At 46.6% G+C, this 20,056-nt stretch overlaps 1 protein-coding gene across 1 annotated transcript in view; it reads left to right on the top strand.

The window, feature by feature from the left end:
• Positions 1 to 159: 159 nt before the first annotated feature.
• bmf2 (BCL2 modifying factor 2) overlaps positions 160 to 20,056 on the top strand; it is a 37,496-nt gene continuing 17,599 nt past the window's right edge. The window contains exon 1 of the mRNA XM_053881799.1: positions 160 to 229. The gene's annotated coding sequence lies outside the window, so the exon portion shown is untranslated. The remainder of the gene's footprint in view (positions 230 to 20,056) is intronic.

The raw sequence follows: 20,056 nt of genomic DNA, 5'->3' as shown, positions 1-20,056 counted from the left end.
GTTAAATTTCTTTTTACTTCGACAGACTCGAGTGACTTACTCTATTTTTTTAAACGATGAGACTTGGATCAGACTTGGTGCATAACATACTTAACGGCCACTCTTATTCTGAAAGGGCGCGTGCCTGCACAGGAGTGATTTTACTTTTTTAGGGATGCGATAACAAATGTTTAAAACAGAAAGGCGACGCTAACGTGGGAATGAAACAACGGACTGCGAGTGGAATAAGGTATGTTCGTGTTTATATAAAGAGCTTTCTGACTAATGTTGTTCCTGTTCTTTAAAGTCTGGGTGCGTTCGTAGCAGGTGCAGAAGTATGTACATTAGCCACATGCTAATGCTAGCCACTGTCCTTCACGAGCTTTCTTTCCGTGAATAACATCTTCTCTGAAGAAATACATGTGAAACACAGTATATATGAGCTTACATGGGCCCAACTGGAATTGTAACCGGCGAATAAACATGGTTGAAACCACGGACAGAATCCAAACATCAGTCGCGAGAGAGACTTTTCCAGCTACAGTTCGGTGTTAGGGAGAATGTTCAGGTGCCGTTAAACCAAAACTCATATATTTATGCAACTATTCAGTCTGACAAAAATATTCCTGCTTGGATTCCTTCTCATTAACTGTTACTATGGCAAATAAACATGAATTCTAAACACATAATTTGCAAAAATAAAAATCTCAGAAGCTGTCAAGGAACAGTGAAATCGAATCAAGAATTTCACGGCTTTTTTCCCCCGTTTTACAGAACTGAAAATGACGTCACTTTATATTTTATAATGTTTTTGTAGTAACGTCGAGTAACAGCAGAGGGCGGGTTGCGGCTGCGCGGCTTCAGTCGCACTGTGGAGCTCGGAACAGCTGATAAATATTGACAGTTGTCAAACAAAGCGCCTATTTAACTCTGTACACAAGCAGCGCTCAAAAATATTTGAGAATTAATAATTACACTGGCAAGAAGCTCACAGGTTCAAATCCACGCTGAAGTGCCTCTGGAATGAGCGTGAGTTTGCCGGGGAGGTGAGTGCCACTGTGGCTAGCTGTCCAGGGTGTCCCCGCCCTCCGTCTCAAGTAGCCAGTGACTGAGTGAATAAGAAGCCATCACTTGTTGATAAGAATGAGGCGTCAGGATTCCTAAATCAAACCGGGTCAAATTCAACCCTTCGACATGCTGAGGATAGTGCTAGGAATGCAGATGTTTCTGAGCTGAGGCATTGCTGTCAACCACTTTATGGCTGAACGTACACCCGGCATCTGTGAGTGTCCGTCCTTGGTTGGGACCCTGCAGTGTTTTATACGCGGCTTGGATGTCAGGATCAACACAGGCTCGTATTATTAGCTCCACTCCCGACACGTCTGATGCGCGTCTGTCAACACCCCGTGTTCCCTGCAGACCACGTCCATCCTTGCGTCTGAAGTCTCAGAATTCCGACTCCCGCGACTCAAGAGGTGGCGTTCCTGCGCCGAGGGGCGTAAAGAGTGGAGTCCTCTGAACACTGAGAGTGTCGCGCAGCTTCAGGGTGTTGGACATGTGTTCAGCATACCTGTCAACCTCTGCCAATAACTCCTCGTATAAAGCGGTGCAATTCCCCTTATAAATTCAAAAGAAACGTTGCAAACACAAGTGCGGCACAGTTTTATATTTTATTATAGCTATTTACGTCACAGCAAGACAGACAGTGACCTGGAAAATGATAATAAAGATAGCATATGTAAAAGCTCTTGCATTACATTTACCATGTGCAGCATCTTGTGAAATAAATAATTCTTCCTTGTACTCTTCTCTTCTTACGAGGTGGTAATTCCGATGCTTCCATGCTTTACTTCTATGATTTTTCTCTGAATGATTCCTCTTGCAACACAATTCAAAACACCGGATGTGGGCCGCAGTGCAGCCAACACAACCACAACCAATTTTGGATCCGAAATTGGCGAGTTTGGTGTGAAACATCAGTGGGAATTTTTATTTGTTCCAATATATTTTTCCCCCGTATAAAAGTCGTTATACGGCGTACATGATGTGAAATTGTAAAAAAAAAAAACGTATCAGTTGACCGGTATGGTTGAGGATTCTGCTCTGGTTCTGGCGCTCTCTGGCCCAGACCTGAACTGCTCCCAGCTGCTTCCCTTCTATAAACCTCTGCCAGTGTTTCTCAGGCAGCTGAGGCTGCGGTGAGAGCTTTGGCTGCTCTGCTTGGATGGAGCCCTGCTGCGTATCCAAAACACACCATGTCAACAAACATGGAACACGGGAAGTCCGTCTACCTGAACTCTCTTCCACGAACCCCTTCACTTCCACGGCAGGCTTGACGCTCATTCACTGTTCATGCTGCTCCATGACGAATGGCCAAAAAGCCCCGGTGATGCCTGAGCATCATTTTTTTTGCAGCTTGCGGTTCAACTCTCCCTCCCTGAACATCTGATAACCTTCGCCCCGGAGAGTCAATATTGCTGCTGAAGTCGCCCCCAGACATTCTGGGTGTGAATTATCCTGACTTCTATTTTTAGACTGCGCCGGCGGGCGAAGTGGTGTGAAAGCCCTCTGCCCACCTCGGTGACCGCAGCTCCACCCTGGAGCGCAAATATCTGACCTGGAATGCTTTGATCTGCTCACCCTGAGTGGGCGCACACTCCTCAGCCTGAGTATTTATCTTCCCCTCGGTGCTCATTAAGTGCAGGTTCTGTGAAATGCTGCTGACATCAGCTCTCTGAGTCATGGTCAGCTCCCCCTTTCACTGTTTGCTCACCTTTTGACTGCAGGAATGGACACCTGCAGGACAAAGAGAGTGAAGAGCCTATCGCCCAGAGGAGGAGGAGGAGGGGGGTATTTGGTTTTAGTAGAAGCAGGTGTGTGTGTCGTGCAGAAGGCTGGTCCTCGAGTCCCGTCCAAACACAGCGGGGGTCCTCAGTGCTCAGCCACGTGTGAAGTGGCGGAGCCTGGATTGGATTATAAAGCGGCCCCGCATCACAATAGAGGCCCCGCCAGCAGGGGCCACATCACAAACACGACAAACTGCAACCCCGTCATTTGAAAGAGAGCGGCTTTTGTCTGAAATGATATATCATTAAGTGTCCTGCCGGAGAGGCCAGAGGTCACGGAGCTGGTTTGAAAAGCCACCGCGGCTCTTAATGACGGGTCCCACCATAAAGCAGCAGCAGTTAGAGGAGACTAATAGCATCACATGAGAGTGTTAAACTGGGACAAACACACTCTCTAATTCCACTCAGTGTTTACTGCCCACATGTGTTTGGGCCGGACACATGCAACTGTTTTCTTCAGTCTCGTTCAGGCATCTGGGAGCTTTAGAGAGAGTCGGTGAAACGTGTCGACTTGTTGCCATCTAATAAAGAGTTGAGCCTTGTCGTTCATGAGAGACACGAGGTAGAGAGACGGAAGCATCCACTTGATACTTGCTGCGACACTGTCCACGCTCCTAACAGTCATACTGGGTTCAGATGACATTCTAAGGGGCCTTTCACACTGTGGGTTTTGTCTCAGGTGGGTCTGAGTCCGACTCGCCCCCTGCTGTGCAGCCTCGCACTTCTGCGCCTCAGGCCATGTCCTTTTTTCCTCCTCAGCTGGTGGCGCTCTGCACATAATAGCTGGTTTGTGACCCACGACGAAGCACGTCTAAAGGAAGTCGTCATCAGCCGCGCGACAACCTGTTCACCACCATCGGAATTTCTGTTAATACTTAGTACTACGAGTTGTTGTCACCTCAGATATGAACTGATGACGGAGCTCCGAAATGGCTGTAACAGAATGTGGCGTTTCACAGCCAAAACTAAACATGAAAGAGTCTTGTCAGGTTTATTTCACAAGGAAATAGCAGAAATAAGCTGCGTAATACGGAGCGTCTTGACTGATCCACACTGCTCTCACAACACGTTGAACACAGGGAGAGAGATTACTGACGATCGAGAAGGATTCAGTCTGTGAAGTACAGATCCAGACGTCAGATGTGATCAATGGATAGTCTGGTGATCTTCAGTAACTTGGGAAAAACCAGCCTCTTTCCTCCTCGCAGTCCTCCTCATGCAGACAGCTGAGCTGCAGCCACATCACAGCAGTGAAAACAGTTACTGTAGAGCACAGACAGTCCAGACAGAGATCAGAGCCATCCTTTACTGCCCGGCATTTATCATGTTTTGTGGAGTCGCAATGGACACGTACTTTCCGGCATCTAGTCCCGAGTCGCCTGAGGCGAGAAGCTCACCACCCACTGAGAGTTTCCCGAGACAAAGTGCGGGTCTTCAGCCGGGATCAAGTCGGCGGCCAAAAACCCGACTTGCTTGTGTTCACGTCTCGGACTTCTGAGCCGAAAGAGCTTTGTCTCGAGACAGAACTCGCAGTGTGAAGTGCCCTCAATCGCCGTCATGCTTCTGTTTGTTTGGGTCTTCAGGGTCACAAGCTGTTGCACTGGTGGATGTTTCTGGCTCACTTATGAGTCGGTATCACATGACACATTTACCTGTCACTCACGCGCCCGACACTTCATTCACGCGGGCAGCTTTCCAGCGTGTCTATCCTGAGAGAGTGAAGGCACGAGTGAGGACGGTATGACTGGAACGCTTGGCTGGGCTTTATGGCGGTCAGCTGCCACCGGCCATGTCAGAGGGCAGCAGGGAGGGTCACCGGAGAGGGGCACAGGCTGCCAACTATTTGTTGTGCAGATGACATTTTTTATTTATTTCACAAAGTTCTTCTTCTCTCTGGTCTGGTCTGTCTTGATGCGAATTCATCTCTAGCAACAAGGTGATTTGAGTAAGATGTCTTCAGGGAGCAGGACACCGTGGCGGGGAAGTAGAACGCATCGTGTGACAGGCTAGCTGAAATGCAACACACACACCATCTTTGTGGGGACCTCTCATTGGCATGATGCTTTCCCCATCCTCTAAACCTAACCAAACAAATGGCTGACCGCGACCTAAACCAAACTTAAATGAATTATAATTTGTTTTAAAGTTTTAATCCTCCAATCCAAATCCCCACATACAGGTATGTTTCCAAGAATAGGTCGCCACAAGTAAAGCTATACAAGGCATACACACACAGAGAATTCAAATTTAAAAGCATGATGGAAGATGATATAAGTTTGATATTTCTTTTACATTTTTTCCATGCAAGATTTATCCTGCTGCTAACTAGTTAACTTGGGACTCCCTATGTTAAGTTTTCCTTGTGAGTTTAAGGATTTGATTTTTATATTTTAGATTTAATAACTACATTTTTTTATCCTTTTATATTTCTATTTTCTCATGTTTCTTTTTTTAGTTGTGTTTCTGAGGAAACCCACAGTTTATTCGTAAGCTCAATACAACGCTGTCACTGTGTTTATGAGGATAATTCTTTTCCTTTATCGTATTTTCATAATTTTACCGAAAGTGAATGGGGGAAGTTGCCCGCTTAGGACCAGACTTCTTTACACATTTCGTCATCCGATGGCGTTGTGCAATTTTAAAACCACATTTACACAGCAAACGCTGGTGCACCTTCTGCCCTCTTAAGCTGGAATGGAACTCCACTTGCTTATTACCCAAATCGCTCATGAGAGGTGCCACTGTATTTCCCTGTCATAACAGAACCAATATTTAGTATTGATTTTAAAGGGTGTTTTGTGTACTCGCCAAGGAGTCAAACCTGCTTTTACGCACACTTTTATATGAGATACTGTACGGTGAGATGTGTGTGTGGGGGGGGGGCTCTGCAGCGGCCAGGCTTTTTATTGTCACTGAAATGTGACAGACGACTGTGTGAACCAAACATTTCAAATCCTAAAATAGTATCCAGTCGGTGCTTTTAATTGTGTTATCGACAGGATGCAGGAGAGAATTGTGACTAATGTCTGGAGACAAGCGGAGGGAGTATTTTTAACGTTCGACGCGGTGCATTCAAGGACAGCGCAGGCATTTTAGTTTCATCGGAACTGTAATTGCCGCTGAAGTAAACAAGCATCAATGAAGGCGTGAGAGGCGCGGCACACAGCGGCTTCTCCTGCAAGTGTTGGTCCTCGCAAACAAACAGGCTCGCAGAACAGAGGGGGGAGGGGCGAGGAGAGGATGATGTCACCCTTGTCGACAGCGAAGCCAAGGCTTGAGATAATGGTGACATTTCAGTTGAGGTGATGTCATTCTTCTACCACTTCCTCCTCCTCCTCCCGCCCCTCCTCCCTCTCGCGGCCGGCGCAGGTGGCCGGTCAGTGGCTTTTGAGTCAAACCAGCGCCTCATGTTGTTCTCTCAGCGATGTGTGAGCCTCTTAATGTGTGTGGGCGTCACGTGGGTGTTTAAAGCTGCGCCTGTGTGCCCGTTCACTTTGTGGCACTTTCTCCACCGGAGGCTCGGACGTACGGAGATGAATGCAGATGGAGGTTTCTGCCCTCCAACCCGGTCGCCCCAGTGAGACCGATCAAAGAGCCGGCCGCGGGGCCTGGTTGGCACCGGGTCCCTGGATGAGCTAGTCACCCTGCGGGTCATTCAAGGTTTCCCTGGCTTCACACAGCCTGCATGTGTTGAGGTTCACGGCTGTGTAGTCAAGCAACAGCTCATTTCGAGGTTTGTTTTGAGTCCTTCACACTTGCAGTTCAAGCGCGACTCTACAGGTTTGGCTCCTCAAAACATCAGCGGTCAGCGCCTTCATGTTCCAGACAAAAGAGTGGCTCACCGTTGTCTGTCAGTAAAGCAGAGATGGTAGGGCTGGTCAATTCATCGAACGTTAACGGGATTACGATTATGTCTTCCTCCGATTATGAAAACGTGATAATCGTCATGAAACCATTATTTACCCAGACACTAGGGATGGGCGATACTTTATCGTACACGATATACTACCATTTTAGGAGAGAGAAAATGTTTTTTTGTTGTATCATGAATTTGAGAATAGAATAGGACTAAATGATTATTTATTGAGATACAGTGGTGCCTCGGTTTTCGAACGTCACAGACTTCAAACAAATTGGAGTTTGAACCAAAATTTAGAGATTTTTTGTTTCGGATTTTGACTGAAAATCCAGACTCGAACGCCCCCGAAAAAAGCCGGAAAAAAACTAACGTGCGCGGACTGATCAGCTGACCCACGAGGCGCTTTGTTATTGTGTATAACGCAGCCTCTGTATGCAGACGTGTCCCGTTAGCTACATTTACTGACTGTTTTTTCTTCATATTGAGGTGTAAAACCTTTCCTGTCTCTGCACTGGACCGTGGTAGAGTGTCACAGGGGAGGTGCTCGCTCTCCACACCTCCACTCCAGGGTTTGATGTCCTGTTGTGGGCTGGAGCTGGGACAGGGATGAGGCGAGTCTGGGACAGAGCGTGACTTGGTTTATGACTTTGTCACAGCCAAACTGCACAGAAGCGCACATTCAGAGCTGGACACGCACCGGGCACCTCTTCACTTCTGGAGAGACCTCACTCACTCGGCAACCCCTCCCACATGCAGCGGCCACACACATAGAGGAACAGCCACCTGCAGCAGACACTCTACATTCACTCCTACAAAAGACTATTTTAAGGCTTGGAACGCATTATTTCTTTTTCCATTCATTGTAATGGGGAAAAATCTATTCAGATTTCCAACAAATCTCTTCTCGAACGGCCGTCTAGAACGGATTGTGGTCGAGAACCGAGGTACCACTGTACAGTGGGCAGACAGCTCAATTTAACCCCTAAATAAAATGACCAGGTTCTAAGAAACATTGAATTTTTCATCTCTACACTTGGTTAAGTATTATATTTAGACATAGACAAATAATGAAGCTGCAGACAAACTCCATCTTGAAACAGTTTCAAGAGAGACTGTAGTGTGTACAACACATGGAATAGAATGAAAATGGATTTATTGTGATAGTTATCGTTATTGCTGTAATTACTACATTAATCATGATAACTTTTTTTTGTCCATATCGTTCCCTACCGGACACATGCCTCCCCAACTTCTCTCATTCTGTCCCGATGCACCCAAGCGCTGCACCACGCCTCGTCCGCAAGGCCCGGTGAGGCCGCTACGCAGAGTAGCGCGAGGCTCCGCCTGTCAGCGAGAGCGCTTGAGCCTCTGTTCATCCAGCATTCTGAGTCACAACACAGTGATAGCTGCTCATTGGAGATGCTTTGAAAACCAATGGTTATTTAGAAGTGGATAAATGCATAAGAACAATCGCTAGCGCTCGACCTGAGACAGGAGTGATGAAAACAAGCGCTCCTTGTCCTTCATCATGCTGCAGAGACTCACTCAGAGCGCTCAGGTGTGGAAGTGTTAGAATTCAACGAGTGACTTCTATTATGATCTCTTGAAAAATGACGAAAAATGGAATTTGAAATCACGTCGTACAACATCAGAACCACAGAAAAATCTATGCATCCCAGTCAGTTTCCTGCGCAACTCAAAATATTTTCTTGTCTTCACTGTTCTCTAAAGCCAGGACTTAGTGGAGTTTCTATAGAGAAACATTTGACCTACATGATGAAGGTTTAATATACATTTGTATTTATATTTTATTGTAGACCATTGTTCAATGAAGTTTGACAGTTAAATGACAGCAAAACATTAAATCGTTGAATAATCTCGATGATCATTTTTGCTGCCGTGGGCAGTAAAGCTCGCTGAGCCCTGAGTTAAAAAGTGTTTTCACAGTGTTTTACATCCAGTCTGACTGCGACTCGTCCTGTGTTCCTCCTGCAAATGATTTATAGAGACGACATCTATGAGCTCATCACGTTCACTGTTGTATCATTCAGTCTGAGCTGGGTGAACCGGCTGCAGCACCATTGTTAGCCAGGTTAGTACCGATGGAAACAGGTTCTGGTGGTGACAAATTCTGGTAAATGGCTGGAGTCAGAGCCCTAGCTTAAGCTGGTGAGTCATTATTTAGTAAACTGAGACACCACTATCAGACCAAGACGACGAGGAAACTGTCAGTGAAAGTGAGGCGACACCAGCGCCGACCTCAACTTTGGACTGTGCTGGACACAAGCCAAAAACAGTGACACGGAGCTGGCAAAAAACAGAGCCGTTTTTTTACTTTGGCTCAGGCTTGTGTTGTATAAAATGGCGCTGATCCACAAAGTCTTCAGGCTGTTGTGATTGTGGTTGTAAATCACACATGGAAAAGTAAATGATCAATTATGACCGTCCTTTATTGTCTCTGAGAGGGTTTGCTTCCAACCGCAAGTCAGCTATTAACCGTCAAATGAGAGTGAGGGGTTGTTATTTTATTAATAATATTTTTTTTTAATTTGAGAGTTAAAGCACTGTGAATGATGGTAGAGTTGGGTTAAGAATTGAAGATATGATAAACAGAAAAATGACTCAAAACAGGCAAAATTATTATTTTTTTTATTTATTAAAGGTAGAAAATGGCTCATTTCAAACAAAAAAAAGGGGAAAACATATTTATCCATGTTGAAATGAAATATTTGAAATAAAGACAAAGTTTTTCAGTTAATGAAATACAAAAAAATACTGCATTAAGAGAGTGTTGAATAGTGATCAATGAGTACTTGTCTTTTGTTTATGTGACTCTTCACTGACAAAAGAAGAGAAAAGAAAAGCCCCACCTCCAGTCAAACACAGTCATGCTCTGTGATGTCGATCAGTGGCAGAAAAGCTCGCAGCCGAACGGCCCTGCGCTGCAGAAGCAGGTTTGCCCTGAGATCCGTGGGAACATTCGCATGCGCTGCAGCGCCGGCTTCACCCACTTGAGCGGCGGCGGTTGATCGCAGCAGATAGTGAAGCCGGCGGCTCTTGAACCTCTCTCCTCACCGCTGTATTTTTATCTCTCCAACTCACCAGGATACGGTGCTGCCAAGTTCTGGTGCGTTGCCTTTCTTCGCCCGTGGAGAGGACTCGGAGCGGCGTGTGTGAGCTGTAAACAAGCTCCCACCCCCCACCTCCTCCTTCACCACACACATCCTGGCTGTATCTGGGCAAAAAGAGCCACCTCAAACCACCAGCATCTGTCTTCTCACCTGCTTGCCTTGCTGGTGATGCACGCTTGAGTCACGGGCTGCGGCGGGCTTTTCCTCGCACCTACAGAGAGAGTCCGAGCCCGTAACAATGAAGTGTCGCCGCTCGCACGTGCGCCGTTGCTGGGAAATCAAACCCAGTTCTGCATTTCATCAATACTTAAGGTGCCCTTTCGGTTCTACATTTTAACAACCACTGCAGAGCCAAAACATTCCGTTGCATAACAGGCCCGGGAAAAAAAATATTAAGTTTGGATAACAGAGCTTCTCGGAACGAAGTGTTATTTTGGAGAGGTGGTTGTGTGAAGTGTCAAAGAGGTCGACTTCCTCTTTTGCTCAGCATCTCACAGCAACACTGAGGAGCGCTCAGCTGTGGAGGATGCATTCACTTGGAACCACTTATCCTTTTGCCACTGCTCAACCCTTCCTTTTGGGACGTTGAAGCCGCACTCCAGATGCCGTGCTCCTGGATCTGCATGTGTCGCCTCTGAAGCAGCCTGAACCTGGCACTCTGTGGCACGTGGCGTCTCATGACCCAGAGAAATTAGGACGTCGAAAGCGTCATCGTAGTTGAGTGACTGCTGTCCACGCTTCCTTCTCACGTTTATCTCAAGCTATTTAATACATTTTATTTATTCTTTCAGTTTTATTTTACCTTAATATTTCAGAATGTGGTGTTTATTTTCTTTGGAGTGTATTTTTTTATTTCAATGGGGAAAGGAAGGCAATAAGGTGGCTTGTTGAACTGAACTCATCTGGTGTTCTTCCATGCAAAGAGGCTCAAGTTCTACTCTGAGTCTCAGGCAGATGAAAGCACTGCTTGTTTTTCAGCTACATTGCAATTCTATGGTTGGAGGACAGCAGAAAGAAAACAAACAAACTGGTTTAAAGCAGTCGACCTGCTAGTGTTGCTGTTGTTGTTGTTGTTGTTGTGTAAGTTGTTTAAGTAGTTCAACGTCAGCATGAGGCATCCAGGAACTTCCAGGGGCGAAGTTCAACTTGGTTCAAGGTCTCAGTCTCCTGTGAGATTGACTTGTGCTGTTATGGAGCACAGACAGGGACGGAGGTTCTTCACTCTCATGGTGGGATGAACCAGGGTAACTGTTGCTGGGGAGAACTTCTATTCTCCATATCTATGTGGAGCAGTAGACGATTTTCAACCCTCCAACACAGATGGACGGCGCGTCCCGCATCTCGTGCCAGATAAACATCAGTAATAGCACGTAATGTGTTTACACGCCGGTGGTTTCTGACTGATCTAAAGATGGAGATCTTCGGAGGATACGCGGAACATATTTGAAAGCACTCCGAGTGAAAGGGCAACGCATTCTTCTGAGTGTTGGCAGACTGCGAGCGTTAAAACCTTTCAGGGCGAAGTGGCCTGCAAGCGTTGCGTGCTACACTGGCTTCCATCACGTGAGCGCTTCCACCTCGCCGTGCGCCACCACAGGGGGCCGTCTTCTCCATACCCATCAGTTTGGGAGGGATCATCGCACCTGATGTGTGTGATTTGCGCGTGTCTTCATGGATGTCACGTGAATTATTGAGCGCCGTCAAAGTATTTAAGTCAATGATTCATATCTCTGTGGCTTTTGATGAACAAGATGTGCATCAGCGGAGGAAATGAGACGTGTGATGCCGACTTGTTGTCATTTGGCAAGACAACAAACAGGTGCACATGAATAAGCGTGTAGCGCTGTGAGGAGGACACGACGGCAGACGGCTCGCTATCAAGAAACCTTGACGTGATCCAGTGAGAGTCGGACGAGCTGTCACCATGATGGACTCCTGAGACACGCGGCAGTGCTTTGCTTCCACACTGAGTTTAGTGACCTGATGCAGAGGTGGTGGTACGAGCGCAGGTGGGCCACATACTGTAACTGTAACTGTTGTGAGGGGCCATCCGCAAAAGAAAGACAGCAATGACTACAAAACATGATGCAAAAATATCCAAAATATATACTTAAGTAACTAGGACAAAATGCACCTAAAAAGATCAACTGTAAGTGAGGATATTAAGAAGTGTAAATATGCCATGAAACCATTCATTTTATGTTCATTTAATATGAATATAAATCAACATACCTATGGACCAGACAGATGCAATTTATTTTGAAATATATTTTCAGTATTCTTTCACTGTATTTTGAGGAACAATAAAAACACAAAAAATGGCCAATGAAAAGAAGAGAATTATAGTCTTCATACAAGAACATGCTATATTTTTTTAAGTGGTGGTGGGGACTGAAAGAGAAAGAACAAAAAAAAAAGCAGAAAAAGTACAACATATCGGTTATAGTTTTATAGTCTGACGTGAAACGGGCAATGAAAATACAGGCATCGGGCCGCATGTGGCCCCCGGGCCGCACTTTGCCCAGGTTTGTACTAGCGGGTACCTCAGGTGTCAAGTCTCTTCAGGTCCTCAGAAGTACAAGGCTAATACTTTCCCGAAATAAAAGCATAAGTTAGTAGATAGACTGGATCTTCTGACTATTTATCTCTGTATTTTACAATAACAAATCTAGAAATGTCTTGCCAAAACAACAGGACTGGACTGGACTGGACGGTCCGGATATTCCGCTGCATCTATATTCAAACCGGTTCGGCTGCTGAGGTGGATTTTCCCCTGCTGGGATGACAACACAGGGCAGGAATGCAGTGATGCACCAGTTCAGGCCCTTTTGAAACTCAGCCACTCGTGATGGCTCTCCACAAACCCCTGCGCAGGTGCCTCCTGGGGGAGTCCCCAGGGGTCCCGCAGGGCAGCAGTGACATCATCTGACTCGGCCGCTGGGGCTAAAGCCGGCCACCGAAAACGTGTCTGAACTCTGATGTCATTGTTTTTCTGGCTGCTCCCAGCCACCTGGAAGAGTGAAGGAAAACGGGCTGCTGCTATTTTCGTCCTCCCAACCAACATTCTGTTCTAATTCTGGACCTCAAAGAGAGAGTCGTCTTTAAATATCCCTTTGACAAGCGTTTTGTAGAAGTGATGTCAGCAGCTGGGTTTGGTGTTGAAGCACGAGTTCCACTGTGCACTTGTTGACTAGTTTGTTCTGTCTGGCAACAACCTACAGTAATCTGCCCTTCGATCATGTCACCTGAACAAAGACCACGTTGACAATGCGTTTCCTTTGAAGTGGGAAGTCAGTGCTGAGGATGACATCACAGCCGAGCTCAGCGTGTCCCAGTTATCTGAGGAACATTTCTATATACAGTAATGCGTTGAATAATATGAAGTATACAACCGATTTAGAGAAGTCAAATATTCATAATATTCCAGCAGGTCTCCTCGCTGTTGAGCGGCCGTCTTGGATTGCTAACTCTCGGTGGTAGCAAATCAAAGTCAGGTGACGTCATCTAGTGAGATGGGAATTTCCCGGTTCCAAGGACAACTGGAGTAATGCCCGCGTCCTCAACTTTGTGTACACAGAGGGTCGATCTCTGTTGAAGTCATAGGGCCCGAAGAATGTGAGGAAGACGACCAGTGAGGCTCATGAATGCAGGAAAGTCAGACATGAAGAAGGTCGGTGTCAAGGTGGAGGACTTGCTGTGGCAATGCTAAAAGGAAGAGGTGAATCGATAACACATTTGTTTTTACTTCTTAACCCAGGCACTTTTTCATGACTTCAACTGTTGACTCTGAGAGCCTGTTGGTTATCCACAGACGGCAAATAAGGAACCTTGAACCAAAGGAATATCATCATTTTACACCTGTATAAATGTACACGCCTTTTTCTAGGGTCCCATAAGGGACTCTCTGATATTGCATATTGTTGTCAATATATTTGAAGCTTTTCCATTCACTTTCTAAGACAACAGCAAAGGAAGTGACATCATTTGATGTGTAAGTTGAAGACTTTTCCGAGTGGAAGTCAGCATCAGAGTTCATTCTTTTCCCCTACAAACCTCAAACTCACTCCTTTGTCGACCTCTGACCCCGCTGCATACCAGCGTGTGTAGTCACACAATGAGGGTCAAAGGACATCTAATGCCAGGCTTTACCGCCTGCAAGCATTTAGAGCCTCTTTGTGATTTCAGTCTGGGATTCAGAGGCAGCTGAATGGATGAGGCTTTGATGAAGTCATCAGGTGAATGGCCTTCTGTTAAATATTGGATTGTTTTCCCTCCACGGCGCAGTAAAAGCGGGTTCCACTTGCATCCTCACGTGTTTCTCATCGGCGTTGGCAGCAGGAAGCGTTCCACTTTGTGTAAAAGACATTGTAATGAAGCGATGGTGTCATCCGTAACATCACCCTTTTCACGGGTTGTTTACACGATCCGCCTCATCATTTGGAGCAGCAGAGGCGGCGCTGGTGCGGCGAGCAAGAGCAGACAATAAAGAAGCGTCATCCGGTGACCGACGTGCCGAATCTAGCGTGAAGGTTACAGTACACAAGTCAAACCAGGCAAATGAAATTTACCCTGCTGCTGCTCTTCTGCTTCTATGACATGAATGAAGTGCAACCCTGACAGGTGGGCTGGAGCCGAGAAGCAATATCAAAGGGTGTCTCAGACAAAAGATGACAACTTTCCTGATTCAGAAAAATAAGCGTTTGTTTTGCATGAAGTCTCAACTGACACGAACGCGAGGTGTGTGTGTTTTTTATCAGGAGCACGAGGACTTTGAAGTGGCACACTGTTTGTAATTGACTACAGTGATAACTGAAATCTCTCAGCCTCTTCACTTCCCGTTTTGGTTTTCCTTGTAACCGCCAGGAAGACGTGACGCTGGTAGAGTGTGAGAAAAAGCATCTGCTGATTTACGAGACTCAGAGGTGAAGTTCAAATGTGTTTAGGCGCTGTGGTTTGAAGAATAAAAACAGGAACGCATTTAGTTTAAATGAGTAATTTCCAGTTAGTGGCGCACAGGAAACCTACTGAAGACAAACCTATTGCAAGAAAAAAAGGCCTGAAAGTATGTGAACATGCAGGAAATGAAGTCATCTCCACCGCCGTACGGTACGCATGATATCATTCTGGGTTTGGTTTTGTGGGTGTGGAGCTGTTTGGCTTGAGGAAATACCTTCCCCTTTATTTCTGTTGTTCTAGCAAGAATCCTCCTTCATTTTTCACGGTGAGCTAAGATGACACAGGTTGACAAAGTGCAGAGAATTTGATGCAAAATAACTAAAAATAAGATGAATTAGATGTCCTAGTGATGTAGATCTTGTACATCATACAAGTACATTATGACCTTTTTACAGTGGTACCTCGGTTCTCGATCACAATCCGTTCCAGACGCCGTTCGAGAAGCGATTTGTTCGAAATCTGAATCGATTTTTCCCATGACAATGAATGGAAAAAGAAATAATGCGTTCCAAGCCTTAAAATAGTCTTTTGTAGGAGTGAATGTAGAGTGTCTGCTGCAGGTGGCTGTTCCTCTATGTGTGTGGCCGCTGCATGTGGGAGGGGTTGCCGAGTGAGTGAGGTCTCTCCAGAAGTGAAGAGGTGCCCGGTGCGTGTCCAGCTCTGAATGTGCGCTTCTGTGCAGTTTGGCTGTGACAAAGTCATAAACCAAGTCACGCTCTGTCCCAGACTCGCCTCATCCCTGTCCCAGCTCCAGCCCACAACAGGACATCAAACCCTGGAGTGGAGGTGTGGAGAGCGAGCACCTCCCCTGTGACACTCTACCACGGTCCAGTGTGGAGACAGGAAAGGTTTCACACCTCAATATGAAGAAAAAACAGTCAGTAAATGGAGCTAACGGGACACGTCTGCATACAGAGGCTGCGTTATACACAATAACAAAGCGCGTCGGGCGTCAGCTGATCGGTCCGTGCACGTTATGTTTTTTCTGGCTTTTTTCAGGGGCGTTCGACTTCTGGATCTTCGTTCAAAATCAGAAGCAAAAAAATCTCGAAATTTTTGTTCGAACTCCAATTTGTTCGAAGTCCGGGATGTACGAAAACCGAGTTAACACTGTGTTAGCTGTTGCCAAACAGGGAATGGCGAAACAAAACAATACAAAATGACAGTGGCATGTTATAATGCTGAAATGAGACAGGAAGTAGTACTATTGTTGGCTGAATGCAGTCAAACTTAGCAACGATAGCAACAACTAGGGTTGTATGTGATTCTTGTTGGGCTAACTGTAACTAACAGATGATGAACTTTGAACAATTTCATGTTAGCGTATTATAGTCGGGACGCAGTGCAACGTGTGTGTCCTTAATCCACCTGCACCCGTACTTGAGCTCCGAGGCGGTGACAGTCGCTCTGACAGTTTCCTCTCCTCAAAGCCCCTTCAGTGGCAGTAGCTTCCTCTCCTGGGACGGATGCTGGAAACTGACAGTGGCTGCTGGCTATCGAGGACCAGCTCATCTCCACTTTGCCAGGATGCCTCTCATTTTCACCGGAGTAGACGGCGACACGTTCGCGTTCGCCAACGCCAATTTACGAAGCGCCTGTCACGATGATGGCGTGTGAGCGAAGGCTGCTGGATGCCGATCGTTTGATCTGCTGGCAAGAAGGAAAATGGCTCCAAGCTGAAAACAGTCTCTCCAGCCATTACCGAATATTCAGGTGCCTCCCGGAGTCCTCTATTATTAACCAGGCCGAGGAGAGACCGTTCTCAATTAAACACGCAGAAATGCTTCATCCATATTTGATGCTCTTTCTTGGAAATCCCGCGGCAGATTCCACACCAGCTCATTAAGACGTCATATTTTATTCTTAGAACCAGAAGCCCGTCCTGTCCTGACTTTGGTTCCATAGATTCCAAGTGTCAAGAAAATGTAACCTACGTTGAGCTAATATTGAAGGTGTGGCAGCCATTGCCCCTACATCAACAGAATACAGAGCAACCTGTTAAATCTGGTGTGTCTGGAGACTCCGGTGGTCGCGGCCGCAGGTGTGTTTCTCAGAACTCACAGCCCGAGACCGAGCCACATCTGTCGTGTTATTCTAGGAGCGCCGTCCCAGCAGACAAACCGCTGACATCAGCAGTGCAGCGGCACCATGAATGGCTCAGTCACCCAAAAAACAAGCAAAGCCCCTGGGAGAAGGGGAAGGAAGCCAGAATAAAGACAGTCAAACTCATTTGCAGCTCAGTCATGCGACGCCCTCCTTCTGATCAAATTGACCAGAAAATGGCATTTTCACAGGGATGAGATTCCTCGGAGCTCACTGGCATTGTCACACTGGTGAAAAGCTACGGCTTAAGGAGGGGTTTTAGGTGAGGTGGGCGGCAGTTAAAACCGTGCGTGCTGCGAGGCAGCTCTATTATCGCTGTCAAATTAAGAGCAGCCAAAAGGAGGATTCTAGGCAGCGTCTGCCAGGAGAGACAGGAAACAGGGGCCTGCGCTCAGCTCCCACTGATGCCAGGCGCCCTCCCGAGTGCGTGTGTGGGCAAGGCCTGCCGTCAGATCTTCTGAAGCCCCGGCAGATCAGAGGGCGGCTGTCGCACCTGCGGGCAGTCCTCAGCAGCCCAGGGTTCTCTCACAACTCAGAGAGGTGCAGCATCTGTCCAGAAAGATGCGACAGGAGGCAGCTGCTGTCCACTTGGCGGCTGTCTGGTGACGTGTCACTGTTGACCAGGTGAGCTGCCGATACACTTAGGCTGTGTCCCATTCCTCACCCTAACACTGGGTTTCGCGCGTTCACGTGTAAGTGTAGTGTGTCCCACTACTCCTGAGACTGAGGGCACTCGCCGTTCACCACTTGAAATGATCCCTTCAAACCGAGGGAACTGACTTGAAACCAAGAGGGAATATGAAGTGTGGATACATTTCCAGGACACCAAAGAACTTTATTTAAAAACAATGTTGGACAGGACAACAGGAACATTTTAGCAACAAGGACTAGTCTTCCATTTGTTTACTTTCTCTCGTGTCGCACGTTAGCGACCCAGGTGGTCTACTGTGTTTGACAACATGAACAATACCATGTTTTTATTTCCTCTTAACAGACAACAGTCGGCTAGCATTCAGGCCGACATTAACATCATCAGAACTCTCACAGATCTATCACCGCAACATAGCGGTAAAGCCAACTTTTCTTCTCCATATGTTCACCAAACCAAGTGAGATGATCAGCGCAGATGCAAGAGGTTGCAAAAACGTTGGAGCTGGCATTTCCAAAACGTCCCCAACACTCGCAGGAAACAAAACACAACACGTTGTCTTTACGCGTTGTGCCAATTCTTAGGGACGTCGATCACTTCACTTTATCGTCGGAGGGCGCTCAGAACCAAGTGCTAGTGTTTGGCTGAGAAATGGGACGCAGCCTTTCTAAACCTAAAAGCACACGTGACCTGCTTCACACCAGCCTGTCCGCAATGATTTTCAGTTCCCGAATGATCACGGTTAAAGCAAAAACTTTGATTCGCTCTCTTCATTTTCACAGGACTGGATCACTGTTGAGTTATTTGTGTGCTCAAATCCTTTTTGTCCTCAGTGGAAACAGAAATGACTCATGACTTCACCATCCCTGAACATGTTTATATGCATGTACCATGTGGTTCCAGTGGGGACCTCTGTGCATCGCCAGGATCAAAGGTCCATTTGTTTCTATCATGGAGAACAGGCCTGATAGTACGATGATTTGAAATGCTGTTCATGCGCTCCGGAACTGAGTACTACCTTCTTAGAAATTGCCATTTCAGGCGCAATTTTAAACAAACAAGAGGAGATTATTATGAGGTTTCACTAGTGTTGCCAGAGTATGCTTTCAGGCTCAGCCCACTGACTTCCTCTGCTGCTGCAGTAACTTCCTGATCAATGTTGATATGAAATGCTGAGGGTCCGACACTGTCAGTGGCCTCGTGGTCACCACATCAACACCCGTGAATTCAAACCCAAGGCTGACAGTCGTCCATGATATGCCTTTAGAATCAATGACACTCTCGTACTACACTATAAACCAAAACGATGCACAAGTCCCACAGTGCATTGCTGCAGTGGAAGCACTGCGTCCATAGTGTGCAGACCTTTTCTGAAACTTGGGTTGTTATTTTGAGTTGAGGGCGCCTCGGCATTCTCATAAATGTTTGATACAGAGTGGGGTAGAGATTTCTCGAGTGGCTTCAGTTGCACTGTCAGGATTTTCCTCTGTCACTGGGCGTCGTGTGCTGAAATATTCCTGGGCAACTAGCGCCAATTTGGTCAAGCAATATGATGATTTTTTTTTCGGAATCATAGTTGTGTAGATGTGTGTCTCCTATTTTAGTGGTTGAACTTTCACTCTTTTACCGATCACAACTGTGGAGGACGAAAACACCCGTAGCTGAGGACGCCTCTGCTGCCTATAAGCTCAGATCAGTGGAGTGTTTTATTGGAGGAAACTTACTCACTGGTCTCTGTTTGAAAGCCCATGGACTTTGCTGTATAGCCGCTGTTTTCCTGTTCGAACGTGTCAGTGTCCATGACTCCATGACTGAAAGCCTCAGCACAGAGTGCGCGCAGGAACTACTGCCAAGAAACAGGCCAAACTTTTTTAGAGTTCCACCAGGATTTAGCGTTTCAGCAACTCTTCCAAAACTACAGAAACGACGGCTCTGATGAACCCATTTGGGCAGACTGCTCCTGTCTGAGCTGCTTTAAACAAAAGAGTGAATTCTAAGCTACTTAATTCTCCCAAATTCATTAATTCCAAATCCTCTTTTCATGTTATTTTGTTCCTGAATATCGGTAAGAAGTTAGCCGTCTTTAAGCCCATCATTTCGGCGCAGCGTGCTAAACCACTTCCTTGGCATTTCTTGTTTATTTGCATGATAATACAACATCCTGTGGCCCGAGCTGAGAGGAAGTGTGTGTGTGTGTGTGTGTGTGTGTGTCAATTAAAGAGAAAAGAAAGGATTTCGACGTCTCTTCGCAGATTTGCCCAATGTGTTGCATTTTTTATGCTCTCCGTGCCAGTGTTTTCCGGCGGCGGTGATATGCTTAAAAAGCTGAACGTGAGCTGTTTTCACGGAGACAATACCTTCATGTTGTATTTCCTGGTAACACCCCGCTGGCGCTGCGGCGTGGCTTGGCGCGCTGCTGCACCCAATTAGTCTCACGCAGAAAGGGCTGAGGTGATCCTCTGCAGGCCAAACCGAAAAGTTGAATCGGCCGTTTTATGGGCGAGCGCAGCGCCCCCTCTCACCCCCCCATATG

Source organism: Synchiropus splendidus, chromosome 12 (assembly GCF_027744825.2).
Source record: "Synchiropus splendidus isolate RoL2022-P1 chromosome 12, RoL_Sspl_1.0, whole genome shotgun sequence".
Taxonomy (NCBI): domain Eukaryota; kingdom Metazoa; phylum Chordata; class Actinopteri; order Syngnathiformes; family Callionymidae; genus Synchiropus; species Synchiropus splendidus.
This window is presented reverse-complemented; position numbering and strand designations above follow the sequence as displayed.